Below are 16,231 nucleotides of genomic sequence, written 5' to 3' on the forward strand. Positions count from 1 at the left end.
GAGAACGGACTCCACGCAAGAATGTTTCTCGTCGGAGACGCGGTTCATTGTCTTGAAAAGGCAAGGTTGATGTGGCTGGAGCCACAAAAGGGGATCTCCGGTATAATTACGGTAACGCACGGGGCGTTGTTCGATAAAGGACGCTAGCGCAATCTTTACCACTTTCCCTCTATGGACCAATCCATAGATATCTCTGTGTGGTCTCGAAATTTTTACAATTGTACACGGTGTATCGCGTAAAAGTCACGTTTAGAAAAAACATGCTTTAGAATCATCAAATCTTCCGAGTAATTATAAATTAACAGTACGAGGGAGATATATTGTGTTCGACTTCGACGTTGATATTTTCAACGTCTGCGGCAATCTTATTTGCGAACGCTCGCAACAAGGCATTTCAATACGATAACTTTAAGGAAGCAAACGACGGCGAGAGGGCGTAATTTGATGTAATGTACTTCGTGCAGCTTCAAGCAGTTTAAGAGCCTTCGCTTCTCGAGAGATGACAATATAATTATGCTTCCTTATTATAAGAATGTCCTACAATAAGGAAAGCCAACCCGACGTCTGATTTTTTTATGTCTTTCTGTTTATAACTGGAATTTTCTTTCAGATATTTCGTGATGAATAACAGATATTCTGAATATGCTACTCTTGACATTACGCTTTCTCTTTTTAATGTATTTACTTAAATAATATTATATTCAATATTTATATTCTTTTATCATCCTGTACAATTGTAGAATTGAATATAAATAGACGGTTTTATTTATGATTAACATAATAATTTCTCAAAACTGCTAAAACTAAAATTTTTTATTTTACATCTTTATTAAATGTTACATATAAAAAAAAAAAATAATATTCCATCTAAAATAATTTATCGAAAATTGAAATTTGACAAGTAGAATATTCGCATATCAAATGGTAATAGCATGGCATTCTACGAGGGGTATAAAAAGCGGTCGATTCGTTCGAAACAGCTGCTTGCTCGAGCGACTTGCTTATACGTTCGTCTTCCCATTCGATACCCATCAGGAGACTACAGATGTAGCATTCATGGTATGAAGGTTTTTCTCTTTATTTCATTTTTTTCTTCTTTTTTCTCGCCACCGCTGCTGCTGTCATCATCAAGGAATAACCGAAGCGACATCATGACGAGACGAATACGAAACGTCACAGCTCTCCTCGTCGTCGCAGAGGTACATCCTCTTATTTCTTTCGGATGACAAGATGCATTGTAATAAGATGTCGGAGAACGTGAAAAGTGCGCGCACAGATATATGATATATCATAAAATATATTCACTATTACGCTGGCCGTATTTATTTATAAATTAAACGTAAATGATTCTTGTATTTCCACTCGAAAAGTATATTGACTCAAAAAGAAACGTTCCAAATTGTGAATAGGATATTCAACCGTAATATCTTCTTCTTCGAAATGACGTCTCAATTTCCAGGAACGTTAATGATGAGAAATGCCAATTCTTTAAATGTAAGTCTCCTTTTTCTCTCGAAGCAATCTCAAGGCCTCTTCCCAAGGCAAGCTAAGTAGCAGAGATGTTTTAATATTTACGTAATTGCCATATCGCAATGTTTCCTTTCGTGCCTCCTGCCTGCGTGGATGCGGACTATATGTATTTGGAGTTGACATTGGTGTCATTACCGTCCTCGCTGAAACGATACCCGACGAAAGTTCGAGCATGGTGCACCGCGCAAACTTATGGTTTGCTTAAGGAAACTGCCAGACGCGGTTACGAATACGCGGAAAAGGCGTGGTGGAAGACTCGTCGGCCGACCTCCGGTCTGCTAAGGTCTTGAATTCCCAACCCTCGTCGCCATACATCCACCGACATGGCGGTTGCACCGAATGGTTTTCGACCGACACACGCATGCGAAATTTATTCATTAACCGAAGAACGACGCGCGAGAAATGGTGCGCTGCTCAAACCTTTCAGACCGTCTTACGTTAGGCTGTTCTTAAGTCGACTTAAGTAATCGTCCTTCAGATAACGACGAATCCAACGACGTCTTGAGCGTCATTATGCCGCTTGGATTTAACCCCCGCACTTTACTCCGTCTACAGATAATCGTGAATAATAATGATTAAGTGTGTGAGACAACAGACGTTTTCTAACTATAATGTCTCCCAACGGTCTTTATTATTAGAATTGCCGTTAGAATTGCTTTCATTCCTCGCCGTGTCGCTTCCCTCTCTCTCTCTCTCTCTCCGATTCTCATCCGTTACGCGTTTATCCTGAAAGCAATCGAATTACGCCCGACGTAAGGATGTTATTTAATTATCAACGTCGCTCCCGGACGTGGAAAGCAATTTGCAGGCCGCTGCTCGATTATCTTTATCACGGCTTGCTATCGGCGTGCTAATTACGCTTTAGCGACGCAGACACATGATGATGACGGCAAAAACGAAGACGAGATATTACGGCGACACTCTGGTCCCACGATATTAACGCGAGGAGAAAAAACAAACTGAATTGCTCGCGACAAGGTGAGATGAAAAAAAAGAAAGTGGGAAAGAACGAGGGAAAACTGGAATAAATAGTTGCTGCACAGTTGCGGCAAGATAATGTAGGTATACACGTCGTCATAAATGTCTACGGAAATAACCCGGAATTTCATAATCGTTGTGAGGAATGTCTCGCAGCGTAGTTTTGAAACAAAATTTTCTTCTCGCGATGGAAGATACCTAACTGACTAACAAGATTGTAAACAGAAAATCCACCTAAACAAAGTAGGTAGAGGCAAGGAATAACAAGGAAGACGTCAGGAAAGCACGCCCGCGCCGCATCTCGGCACATCTCCCGAGCGCATTATTAAGGGAATCGGTCCCCGTCTGAGTATTTCCGCGACAGAAGCTCTCCCACCTCCACCCTTCAGCACGTTTATCTCTCCGTCTCGTCCCGCGCGTTTCTGATTGTCCAGAGAAAGGGTACGTTCCCATCCCCCCCCCCCATCCCATCCCGCTGACGGAATCTTCGATCTCTCTGTGACGTATCCCGAAGGCAATGCCAATGCGATACGTCTCGGGCATAGCGACGTTCTCCGGAAATGACAGCGCTTTTATTTTCTTCATCCGTTGCGTTCGTCATTAAAAAAAGGATGTTAGATTTTGCAAATTTAATCACGCAAATGCGAATTTCATCATCATCATCATCATCATCATATATGATTTATATATATTTTATAAATATATTATATAATATAGAGGAAAGTGGGAGATTGCGAGGTAAAACGCGAATTAAAACGATTAATTTAAATCTATTGCATATATTAGAATAATGGTAATGTCATTTCTTGCATCCGATGTAGGCGATTTATCAATTAGAAATATTTTTATTTAAAAGATATTGACTTTATAAGTCACAATAATTAACATTTTATACGATCGATATAAGCTGTAATTTTAAACATACGAGTAAAATGAAATCGAATCAACTTTGCTCCGCGTGATGGCGGTAATTTCGTGACAACAAAGTTTTTGCTTTTTGCTTAAAATTATAGTTTATATTGATAGTACAGGAATGATGGTTATTGTAATTAAAAAAAAATAAATAACTAGGGTATCTTTTGAATAAAAACTTCTATTAACTGATAAATAATCATTGGCTTTATTTAATCTTACCCTTAGATATATTTGCAACTTCCCTCTTCCTTCCATTTAACAATTTAATTTATGAGTATTTCTCGATAGAAATTGCGAACTCTGACGTTATTGATCGTCAAGAACCAATCGATCGCCGTTCGTCGAAGCCAACCAAGTCGAAAGATTCCGATATGACTTCGAAGTAATCATAGCAGGCGCGATAGACGGGAGTGGTTCTACAAAAGGTGGGTGAGGGCTTTTTTTAGCGAATCATCCAGTTTCAATCGGTCGTCAATGTAATCTGTTTGGGCTCGGGGGCTTGCTACAACTGCTTTATTTCTGAGAAACAAAATGTGCATCCGCAGAGGATGGATCTTACGCAGATTCGCCCGTTCACGCTACCGACAAAGACGCTCGCCTCATCGGCAAAACATCAATCATCCGCCCTGTCATTGAAAATTGAATTCTACACTTTCGATAATTCGCCAAATTGATCTTGCCTCCTCAGATAAAATTTCACACGCTCGGAAATATGACTTGCCGTCAATTCTCGTAAAAATTTCGATCGTAATATTCGACTAATAATATACTGCAGCGCACCCGATGTAAGCGTGTATTTCGGTGCGTATAGCCGATATCCCTCATATACAGATATATAAGTGCTCCCGCCGAGGAAAGAGATCTAAATATCTTCCTTGCCACAACCCGGTATAATCTGGGATCGATATTGATAGGCGCGAAGAAGCCTAAGCGGCACACACGCCGCAATTTTTTTCCACTCCGACGTGACGTGACGTGATGGCTGTTCCGCCACGAGAAATCGAAAGGAAGAGTGGCCTCTTGGGACGAAGGCTCTTCATCGAATGACAGAGCAATCGACATAATGAATGCAATTTCATTCAATGCAACACGAAGGACGTGGAGCGTTGTTGCCGCTCGCGAATAGCCTAACAGGAGGTGTGGAGGGAAGAGTCGCAAGAGGATGGAAAATGAAGGTACGAAGGGGAAAGAAAACGTAAAAAGGGGCAAAACGAAAAACCCGGTGGCTGGTCGATTGCATTCGCATTATCAAGACGTCGCGATGATGTTATTATTTACGACGTCGTTAACTCAGACGCGAACTCTGCGTCGCGTGTGTACGCCGCGTATTAATGCCACTCCTCCATTAATCTTTATCCCGCGCTCGATAGCGTCCTTATAAATATGGATGCGCGGAAATGCGTATCTCCCCCGTACCCCAGTCCGCGATCCGTTGTCCTTAAAGAGAAAAATAATCGGTTTCATTTCCACGGAAATAATACCGACGTTGATTTCGATTGTCGTAGCCGCTATTCAATCCAAGTAGCTCACAATGGCGATTCAAGTGCCGTTGTGCTTTCCCATAAGACTAACTCACCGTTCGCCGTTCGGCGGTCTGCCGGCAGAAGAGGTACCGAGCGGGTAATTCCGTGATATTCGGAGAAAGCTTCGGGGTTTGAGGAGGGTTTTGAGAAGGGCTGACCAATACCCTCCAGTGCCGAGAGGGCGCACGACGAATTCGAGCCCTTTCCGCCCCTCCGTTGAAGTCGAAGTCGAGAGCTGGTCTAATATGCTTTAACTGTTCGCCGAGGAGAACCGAACGAGGAGACCAATGATGGCGAATGCGACGAGGAGAAACGGGCGGGAACGGCTGATGGGGACGACCGACGGTAGAGGTGGGACACATGGAGGATGGGAGTCACAAATATTCATAATAGAAAGCCGAAGAAATAAGCTGATCCTGCAGACAGGCACTCCTTGCCATCGGCGGGTATATTCTGTGCTCGCTTAGAAAAGATAGTGAGACAGGCGGCAGAGATGGCGAGGAAAGGAAGAGGACACTGAAGATGATACGGTTTTTATCTCACCCCTCCACTTTCTCTTCCTTTCATTGAATCGGTCCCGAGTCGGACCAAGGATACATTGAGTTTCTCTTCACGGGTGAATTTCCGGGAAAACAATACTGAACCGTTTATAGTCAATTAACAGACGGAGGAGGTTCGCTCTTAATACGCCTCGCTCTTCACCAAAGCTTCGGAAATTCTACGAGTGGATAAAAAGGATGAACTGACGTCTCGAGAAGACATCGCCACGGTAACGATCGTTTGAAGCTTTTCTCGAATATTTAATTCGTACTCGCTCGCGAAGACTGTTGAAAAACGATATAAACGGCTATAATCACGTTTAAATCCATAAGATAAAACATTTTGCTCTTTTTCTGAGTGCGAGATGTTTTTTTCTTTCGGAATTGAGTATAATATAATATAATAAAGTTGATATAATATCGTAATAAAATTAATACTGTAAAGTGGCGATTAAAATATTCTCTTCGGCATACATGATGTAGCTGTGTGGATAATTTTCTACTGAACAATTTGCTTAATTATTCAAAGAACGATGACATAAAAAGTACATCTTTGCTATATATTTCTATGACAATTAATAGATTCTTAATCACATAATCGATTTTTAGCTATTACCTTATTTTAAGTGGTAAAGCAGGTGATCATACATTCAAAGAAATATATAAATCATTAGTTAGAAAATGCCATTAATCCCTACAAAAGCTGTATCTAATACATCTTATGCTAAACATATATTTAGCAGCGAGCCCCTCGTGCGTGTGTATACGGTGGCTATTAAAACTTGGTAAAGACTAGTTATATGCCGCATTACATACTTCCCGGAGACGGGAGAAACACCGAAAGGAATTCCCTCGGAAACGGGTTGAACATGTCTTTTGATTTATGATCCATTCGAGCCGAAGTACAATGATGAAAGATATGCTCTTTGCGACAATTTGTCAGTGAATACGAAATTCGAAATAAACTACACATATTCTTCTTTTGAATGTATGTCTACTTTTATATATCTTTGTATGAAGTATACGCATACTTTCAGCTGTCTCATTCAAGCGCGATTCGCCCATTCGCTCGATCACGTCTGGTTTTGTTTTGTCTAAGCATTTCGACGACATAAGCCAATTGACTCGCTGAATAATAATTTTAACTGAATAAAATTTGTGAGATCTAATACACTGTAAAGTTAATACATATCTAATTCTATCTCTAGCATTTTTAAGCTAAGTTAAAAAATGATACCTGATGTATTCAAGCAGCTGCTCGACCACTCATAATATGAATACATATCGCAGACAAAATCATTTTAGCATGTTTTATAGACGCAATTAGTAATATCGTCATTAACATCTCTCAGCTTATTGGGGCTTGATTATCTTCGCGGAAACTTCGTCGCGCGAGTGACGGCCGCACCCGTAGATTTATGATCCCTTTTATCGAAGTACAATGATGGAGCATTCGCTCTCAACGGCGACTCGTGCAATTCGAACTCCACGGAGGCCAGAAAATAACTCACCTCACCTACCCACCTACCCACCGATCCACCTATTCCCCTTTTTTCTGCTCTTATGCTTGTTACAAGACACACCCTCGTTTCTAGAATGGACGACGATCCGCCAGTGTGGCACGCGTTATTTGTCACCCGCAGACAATGTAAAAATCCCAGAAGCTCGCGCGTCTTTTTTCCAGATGGAATTTCGTCAAGCAAGCTTGATTTATGAACCTATGCGAGCCCACCAAGTGACCATAAAGCACTCGATGTCCCGGTTATACAGCAATGGAAGAGATTCAACGTGATAAACGACGATGATCGAAAGCCATTAACGCTTTCGTCTCTTTCGATTTATACCGAAAGAAATAAATGCATTGTCGAGGAAACACAAAGATACTTTAAGATAACTTATTTAACTTATAATTTATCTTTCTGTTAAAGCGGAGAGCTCGAATGCAAGCAATTTGTGCACAAACAACGTGCATTTTACAGTAGAAAGCTTTATTTACGCCCTTTCATCTCGTACTCTGTGCGCGTCCGTATATCTATATTCAATAACTCGGAAAGAACAACAACAACAATTGAACAATATTAATTTATCAGTTCGCAATAAACAGCGAGTTTATTAATGCAACCATAAATCACGATTTGAATCAGAATTCTCGCTTGATTACTTCGTTGACTAAGTAGAGTATTATAGGATCCGTATATCTTCGATAATCTGCAGGATGTTCTCCATTTAGTCGACACGAGTGCTCCCCTGGGCCACTCTATTTCGCGATCTTGTCCCTTTGGAACTTCGTCTAATAACGTAAGACCGTCCTGTGATTCATAGTTCATTGCTCCAAGAATCAAATATTTGAAGAAATCCGTCGTGGCGCGTGATCGAGATAAATGCGTTTCAATCAAGGAAAAAAATGTCTTACAGTTATGTTACTATCCAGAATAAGTTTTACTTTAAAATCTGTCGGTGGCAGCTCATCTTTTCTAATTGCGTTTTACCAAAGTTTCTTGTTTCGCGAGTAATTCGTCGTTTGTAATTTAATTACTGCTTGTTTAGCTACAAAAGTTCAAATTGGATTGTAATATGTATATATTCAGTGCAACTGTTAAGCCTTCTCTTGATCTCGTTCCCTTCCCTTGATAGGATTAGAAATAAAGTCTGCTCTATGTTGATCAGAAAGCAAGATTAAATTAATTGCTAAGAAGGACAAGCTTTACGCGTTTACGAGTCTCCTTCCATGACTTACGATCACTTCCAACGAATCGACGATTGCGTGTTTTCTCTCGAAACCCTCATGTATTAAATCGAGTCGTAGTGTTGATCAAGAACAGAAACTTTTTACGAGGGTTACTGTCGATGAACGGTGGTGGACATGGGAGATGGACAGCATCGGGGCTCAGCATGACGGTCCATGCGTAGGAAGTAAAGTGACTGTGCTGTGGTACGGCGAATGATAAAACAGAGAGGGATGATCAAGTGAGTGATCGACTCGAATAGAGGACAGAGGGTGGCTGAGATCTCCTTCCGTTGCTCGCGGCAAGATTAGATTGCTCTACCCTTCGTTGTCGTCGACGTCGTTGTCGTAGTCATCGTCAGAGATAGCTCCGTTCCCATCTTCCACCGAGATGCGAAAATGGTCCCTTTTTTCGTCGTGCTCCAATGGAGTCTTTTCAAAGACTACACCTGTGGCTCGAACCACGGCGTAGGGTATCAACCGATGCGGAAAACGTAGGCCGAGCTTTCCGAGGGGTCCAACTTTAATTTACCTTTATCTTCGTTACACATTGCGATCTTAATACAAATCCGTCAAAGATCTTCAAGAAAGAAAGCAGCAAGATGATTGTGGGGAACGGAAGCTATTCTTCCCGCGAGTCAATGACAAAATTGGAAACAGTGAACTCGAGTGGACATCGCTCGCTGATAATACTGTCTATCATTCATGAAATTTTTCGCGCCAAAATGATTCTATACATGTATATATTTAGCAACCCCAATGTGTCCATCGGATTGTCATCGTAGTTCGTTAATTTGCATTAATGCGCTCTGTCAATCGATGTGTCGTTTTCATTAACGTGTCGTTGTCGCTGGATGTCGTCGTCCTACTTGTTTGATGGAAATGATGGAAATGTCGATTGGAACGTTAGTAATTAGTACGTGTAAGTTTATACGCACTAGAATTTAACGTTTACATGTAATGAAATGATAGACTTGTAATGAAATGGTAGAAAAGCAAAAAAAAAGTTATTTACGTATTCTATTGTATATACCGTCTCTCAAACTTTATACAATACATCTCGAGGGGTTTAGACATAATTTTGAAGATTTAATTTAAATCTAAATCAGAACTGCACGAAACGTTTATGTTATGTATGATTGATAATGGATAAACGCATGTATTGTTGAGTTAATGAAATGTTTTGTTTTCTAAATACGAAGTGTTGTATAATGAAATCGCTCTAGCAAAGCGCGCCCAACTCGTGACGTGAACCGATGGCTTTCGTTTCGTGATCCACGCGCGTGGAACAGCGCGCGTAGCGAACCTATATAAGCTGTGACTGTTTATCGAAACGTCACGTACAGACGACCTATCAAAACCAGAAGCGCGTTGCTTAAGCTCTCTCCCTCTTCTTTCTGTTTTCACAGCTCTTTTACGTTCGGCTTTGGCAACATATTAAATATACGCGATAATATATCTGCACGAGATATTTTTAGCGGATGTTCCAAAAATCGCACGAGCAGCAATCAACTCCATTTATGCAAATCGGATTTACAAAATTCACACTTGAAATTGCAAAAATAATGCAGATGCTAAAAATTCGCTTCATATTAGTGTTGCATAATAAATAACATTTCATTATTTCTCGCGTTGTTTCGATTTTTTTCTTCTGCGGAAGTTGACTTTACAAATAGTAATCCTTTTCCAGAGGTGCGATATGGTTAACCGTAATTGCAAAATTAAATGCGTACACTGCCGAAGGTTTGAAGTGTATTGTTTGTTGCTTCGATAAAACGGTCTTGTTGCTCATGATTTTTTTTAACTATGATACGATATATTTGTTTCACAGACGGATGGTTACGAAACCAATCAATGCAGCTCGCCCGAATGGAAGGGAAAATGCACAAAGGACTGAGTATTCGAAAAAAATTTCGCAATTCTCGAAAAAGACGATGTAAAATTGGCAGTTGTGCCGTAATTTCTTCCAAAATGTATTTTATGCTATGTAACATAATGCGTTTTCATATTGCGCGTTTTATATATATAAATATATATGTAGCACCTTTATTCTGATTTTCATTACAAAATAATTCATTTTAATTATTGCAATTTATAAAATATTGACATGAAGAAAACAATAAGCTCTTGTGGAAATAAATACATTATTAATAGCTTATTGATTAAATTGCGCATGATTTTCATTAAATTTAGTTTCTAAATTGCTTTTTAGTAGCTTTCGTACATTGTTAATTTATGTACAAATTTCTCTTGAGTTTTACGGATTAATTTAACAAGTGCTACGTAACTTCTATAAGAAGATTTATGGCCACATAATATTCCTTGGCATGATAAGAAAACAGTTTTAGAAGTAAAGTTTCTTTGGAAACCTCTTCTCCATAAAATAATTCCTTATAATTAGATGATGCTGTACATATGTTTGCTAATTTGGGAAATGTACTCAGAAATAACGCGAACAGATAACATAACATATCGTATGTACGCACAATATTAAAACTATGCACGGTAAAACTTGAAGCAACTCATATCCGAATCTACGTTTAATTATTTTAATAGGATGAAACAACTCTACTGTTTTCAATTTCACGACAGAATAAAAGAAATTTATTTAAATATTTGCACGCGTTTGCCATAATCCAATGTTAAATATCTAATTTCACTAATTGTTAAAAGCATCATTAATTATGTAGCTAGAGGGACAACTCCCTCTAGCTATTTGGCTCATTTTATATCGACAGAATTGAATTAATATAATCTTATACATTATAACTGTAATTCGCTAAAGCATTTTTACGAAATAAAATATTTCACGACGTATTGTCAATATTTTAATGTGTAAATTTTTTATTAACTAAAATAATCCTGCTGTTCGAAGAAATGGTAAAAATAATATCGTCGTAAAATGGAAAAAGATAAGATTAACTAATGTTTATTTGTTGTGCACGAGAAACGTGAATCATTCATTGTACAGACAATTGTATCAGAAATAAGTTAGGGCACAATGCTCGGAGCATATTAAATAATGCCATTGCGTAAAAAAACAATGTGCAATATGGATTCTATATGATTCAAACGCGCGCACGCGCGCGGTACCGAATATTAATTTCCAGTAATTTATATCAAACTTGAAATTAAATTTATTCGATAAAAGCTCTATTGAATTGGTTTTGTGGCAGGTTAATTCATTCCAGTATAATACCGTTCATATGTTTTCACGATGATATCACATTTACTGAAAAATTGGAATGTAAACTCTGATTACAAACCGGTAACGAATCTCGGTTTATTTTATTCTCGGCCGTTTTGACGTTTATCTGCATTTAATGTATGTACAATCGAGTGCATTTAATGGCGTCCGGCGCGTCCGCATTCACGAGGCTGTTTCGCAACATCGATTTTTCTTGGTCATTGCAAGCGTGATATTAAACCATGCAAATACAGCAACCAAATAAAGAGAAGTACCTTTCACAGAAAATATTACTGACAAGTTAGTTAATACTGCAGAGAAATTTAGCCGTCGAATGCGAACGCGTTGAACATTAATTTCGGCTGTATGCATGAAAAATTCGTACACAAATCACTTACATTAATAGAATATTTGAGAAAGAGTAATTTAATTTTCACTCAATACCACATTCCGGGCTCGCTTTTACGAGAGAGCAGTCATACTAACGAATCGCGGAACGATCGCGCAATTGTACTCACTCGGTGGTGCTCGTGCGAGTCTTTCATTTTTAATTGGGTTACTCAAACTAATTAATTCTCGGCTTGAAACGAGAGGGTAGAGCGGCTCTCATTAACAGAGACGACGTGACACAAAAAAATTAACGGTGCAAAAAGTTATTGACGGACGGCAGCACGTCGGTAATTTATAGTAAACGGGCGACGCGCGCGAAATACTTTCCCCGTCTCTCTTCCTCTTTCACTTTTATCGCGGTGCTATTTTTTTTATTTTTTTTATTTTGTTGAGCTTCACTCGTGGATTGATTAGTTTCGTTCTCTATTCGCACGCACGACACATTCGACATCGTCTTTACACGTATGGCGTTCTAATAACAGACGCTATTGCTATTTGCTAACAGCCTGCACAGATTAGAGCCAGATATTTTAATTATGCATTGAGACACGATATAATTTATGCAGTTTGCATCTACAACGATTGCGTTTTATGTTGCAAATTATAGTAATCTTTTTATTTTTTTAAATGGATATCTCTTGCAAATCGTCTGTCGTTTCAAAGAATCTCATCTGGATATTGTATTGCAAAATTGATAAAAGTTTTTACTAAAAGGAAGTATTTAATAACCTGTGTTGTTTTACAAAACAAGTTTCACATTTTACAAAGATTAAGATTTTGTTTTAACTCCTCCCTCGAGATCTTACGTTACAGGCATTCTGTATGCAAAGTAATAACTATGTAAACGCGCAAAGGAAAAATTTCACTTTAATGTAAATCTGTACATAAAGGAAAACAAGAGACATATGAAAGGGCGTTGTGAAGTCATTATTATGGATCTTGAAGAGACAAAGTCGAGTAACAAAGGAAGGTTAATTAAAGTTGCAGTAAACGGAGTAGCATAAATAAATCCAGAATAGCGAGATAATTAAAGTGTTTCGATACCTTTTATGTAATCTAAATTATTATCGATAATGTAGTATGAGAAAAAAACAATGAAAACATTTTTAACAATAGAAAGAAAGAATCAAAATAAAAACCTATTTTATATATATAGAAATTTGAACGAATTTTTCTACAGGCACATTTTCGTTGGTGTTTCAAGAAAAGTAAAAACGTGTAGAATCATGTATAATAGTTTTTGATGCAAATTACAGATTTGAGATAGAAAACCGCAAAACTAATTAAAGTTTCCTCCGTTATCGGAGGTGCGCCAATTGTTTTCCAGAAACGTTATTCATTATTACGATAACAATGATACACGTATCGAGATTGTACGACACACAATTAAAATGGAGCGTTTCTTACCTCTTCGAATTTCCGTGATATTACGGCACGATCAATGAATACAGCCGATCGATCGACGACGAAAATAGTCGAGGAAGTTGACTATATTCACTCTTATCGGGAAAAGCGATCGCGAAACGCGTCAAATCAGGTCTGTTGTCTGAAACGTGATACGCGTTTGGCTTGTCGGACGCGACTGACAGCACCGTGTTGCGCCACGTGGACCCCAACCACCCCTTGAAAAGCTTTACAAGTACAGAGGGGGTAGAGGATCATGCGCGGTGCTCCGTTCCGTGTGCTTCGAATCAATCTCTTCTACTATATTTCACTTTGTCTCGCTTTGTCTCGCTAATCGCGTAATTAGCAATATTTCGTTCTTTCAGTCATCAACCTGAAGTTACCTTCCAATAGTCTTTCTAATGTATTCTACAATCCCAATAAATAGAAGACAATCAGAGATAAATCTGAAAAAGTCGCCTTCGAACAGAAAAAGGGTGCAAGTTTAGAAAGAGGAGTATTAGAAGTAATTTTTTACGAAAGGCTTTTTCAAACTATTACAATATGACTTTCTTTGATATAATTTAGATTACAACGGCTTCTTGTCCGATCGTTCGGGGGGAGGGGGGGGGAGGACATAAACATAGCCATTATCCTAATTAGGACTTCGTAAACCCAAGCGGCCAATAACTGTCTGGTGGCCAATAACTACGACCCTATTACATTTACCTTATATATGTATGAGCAGCCAAATAGTTCCAATATTCTAAGAATTCCCTATTATTATAATATATGTATACTCTGCACAATTATCGGAAAATAGTAGAGAATATTATGCAGCGTTTAATTATATTTAAATTGCCCGTCCTAAAAAGATCGCGATGAACAATCACGCTTTTCGCTCCGAAGAAAAATTAGCTGCGAACTGTACACAAAGGGCATTTATGATTTTGGGAAGACCTTGGATCATCAAATATTATTTGTCCGATGTGAAAACAATAACGCGAGTGTAGCTGAATTACGTGGCGCGTGTTCCGGAGATTAATCGTTCCGCTTGTCAGTCTCGGCGCGTCAAAACGTACGTCTCTCGTAAACCCGGAAACCCGTACGCGCATGTTACATCAGTGTTCGCTTCAAGACTTGGTCCCCGACAATCTCCCCGTTACCTCCTTCCCAGTCTTTTGCTGGTTCTGACGTTTGCAGCATCCCGAAGCCCGTAAACTCATCCCGCGTCTCGCCGATCCCGCCAACAGGGGGTGCATGCGGCGCGATGTTTACATTTCAATTATCCAACGTTTCACTCTGCGCCATTATTAGTATTTGCATCATTTAGCAGGCGCAGGAACGTGCCTCAGCAACGACTCGAGCGCTTCGTCTGGTTTCAGAATTGTTATAAGGGTGGGAAGGGGGCGAATCCGCGAGCGCGCGCGTCGAGGATACGAATCGGTTGGTTATCCAACGATCCGCGCGAACAATTACCCGAGCGTGAAAGTGGGGCTTGTGCTGAATTTGAATTGGTTATTTACAATCGACACGTTCGAGTGTAAAACTGCGGCGGCCGACGGAATCGCAATGGCAGATCGAATAAATTTTCTCGAACTCTGCGATTTTGTGATGTTTTTTCTTTTTTTTTTTTTTTTAAGTCGGATTTTACGCGCGATGATCGAAGTAGGTCGAATATCGAGCACAAGTTCATAATTAATTTCTCCATGTTGAACAAATACTACCGATCGCCTATTGTAAGAGCGACAACGCGAAAGAAAGTAAAACGCGAGAGCGCTCAATGTCCCACCGGGGAAACTAAGGTTTAAGTTCATGAACGACCGGAAGAATCAGTAATGGTGGAGAGAGATTGGTTAGTTCGAGAGACTCCTGGGAATGTCGGTAAGATAAAAGACACGTTGTTCCCTCTTGTTCTATCAGCGGAAATAGGATCCTCGAAAACTGCCGTTAGCCGTTCTATCAGCGAACTTTACGACGACGTCAATGAGGTCACTATTTTGATATCGACCGGCTCTTTATCTCTCGTTTCTGTTGGCCCACTGCCGAAATAAAACTTTGTCCAGCGTGTCGACAATTGCTCTAATCTTTCTTGCTCAAACGAAAAACAGCCCGCGATAACATCTATTTCATCAAGCTGCTAACCGTAATCGATATCACTAGATTGCCGATATCACTAGATATCCACATCTCTTTGCAAATTTTCTTTATTGTAACTGTATGCTTGTGTTATTTTTATATTTTATGTATAACGATCTCTGACGGGTTTCACAAAAAATTTGTCGCCAAGAATTGCGACCTCTGAAAGTCTGACGCACGTTTAGGAAAGTGGACTCCGCTGAAAATCGTCGACCTCGCTGTCGTGATCCTCGGCAGTGACGCGATGTAATGACTTCGCAAGGATGCAACATTGAATCGCTGCATCATCGATCGTCGTCGTCCCTGAAATTTGTATGGGCAAACTTGTCCTCTTCGTCGCAGTTCCAGTTAGACGTCTTCCTCCGCAGCCACCCGTCTCTACTCAGAGTCCGTGAATATCTGATCATCGAAAAGACGGATCTTCCCCGCACGGCCATTCAGTAACTGTACTTTGCGCGGTCTGAAGTCTGATAACGTAGTCTGGACGAAAAGGAATATATGCATGAAGAGGATATGTTTACCAATGCTATCTCTGCACAATACAAGAACGAATCTTCTTGCTATTTCGTGATATAAACTGAAATCACGAATGGGATTGCAACAGACGAGATCGTGATGTTTATATACGGTGAGAATTATATTTATTTATAATATGCATCGCTTTTCAATAATTTTTTTTACTACATCTTACTTATAAAGCGAGCCTATTGTCTTCCTTTGATCATTATTGATATATGTATATAATATGTCAGAAAAAATAAATAGTGGAAACATCTCAAGTTAACTTATGTTTAATATAATCCTTATTGTGTGTGTGTGTGTGTGTGTGTGTGTGTGTGTGTGTGTGTGTACCACTTTATTAATCTAATAACACAATTTTTAATAAAAAATTCTTATTTTTTAAATTACGCGTGTAAAATAC

At 39.4% G+C, this 16,231-nt stretch overlaps 1 protein-coding gene across 5 annotated transcripts in view; it reads right to left on the reverse strand.

Annotated features, from left to right (window-relative positions):
• Positions 1-16,231, reverse strand: part of LOC108751467 (tensin-1-like) — a 62,813-nt gene that overhangs the window by 27,472 nt on the left and 19,110 nt on the right. The window contains exon 1 of one of the 5 annotated variants that reach the window (XM_018491693.1): positions 13,195-13,270. The exons of 3 other annotated variants lie outside the window; for them this stretch is intronic. The gene's annotated coding sequence lies outside the window, so the exon portion shown is untranslated. Of the gene's footprint in view, positions 1-13,194; positions 13,271-16,231 lie in introns of those variants that run through there. One more of the 5 variants, XM_018491692.1, reaches the window with a different exon arrangement.

This window comes from Trachymyrmex septentrionalis, unplaced genomic scaffold (assembly GCF_001594115.1).
Source record: "Trachymyrmex septentrionalis isolate Tsep2-gDNA-1 unplaced genomic scaffold, Tsep1.0 scaffold44, whole genome shotgun sequence".
NCBI classification, from domain to species: Eukaryota; Metazoa; Arthropoda; class Insecta; order Hymenoptera; family Formicidae; genus Trachymyrmex; species Trachymyrmex septentrionalis.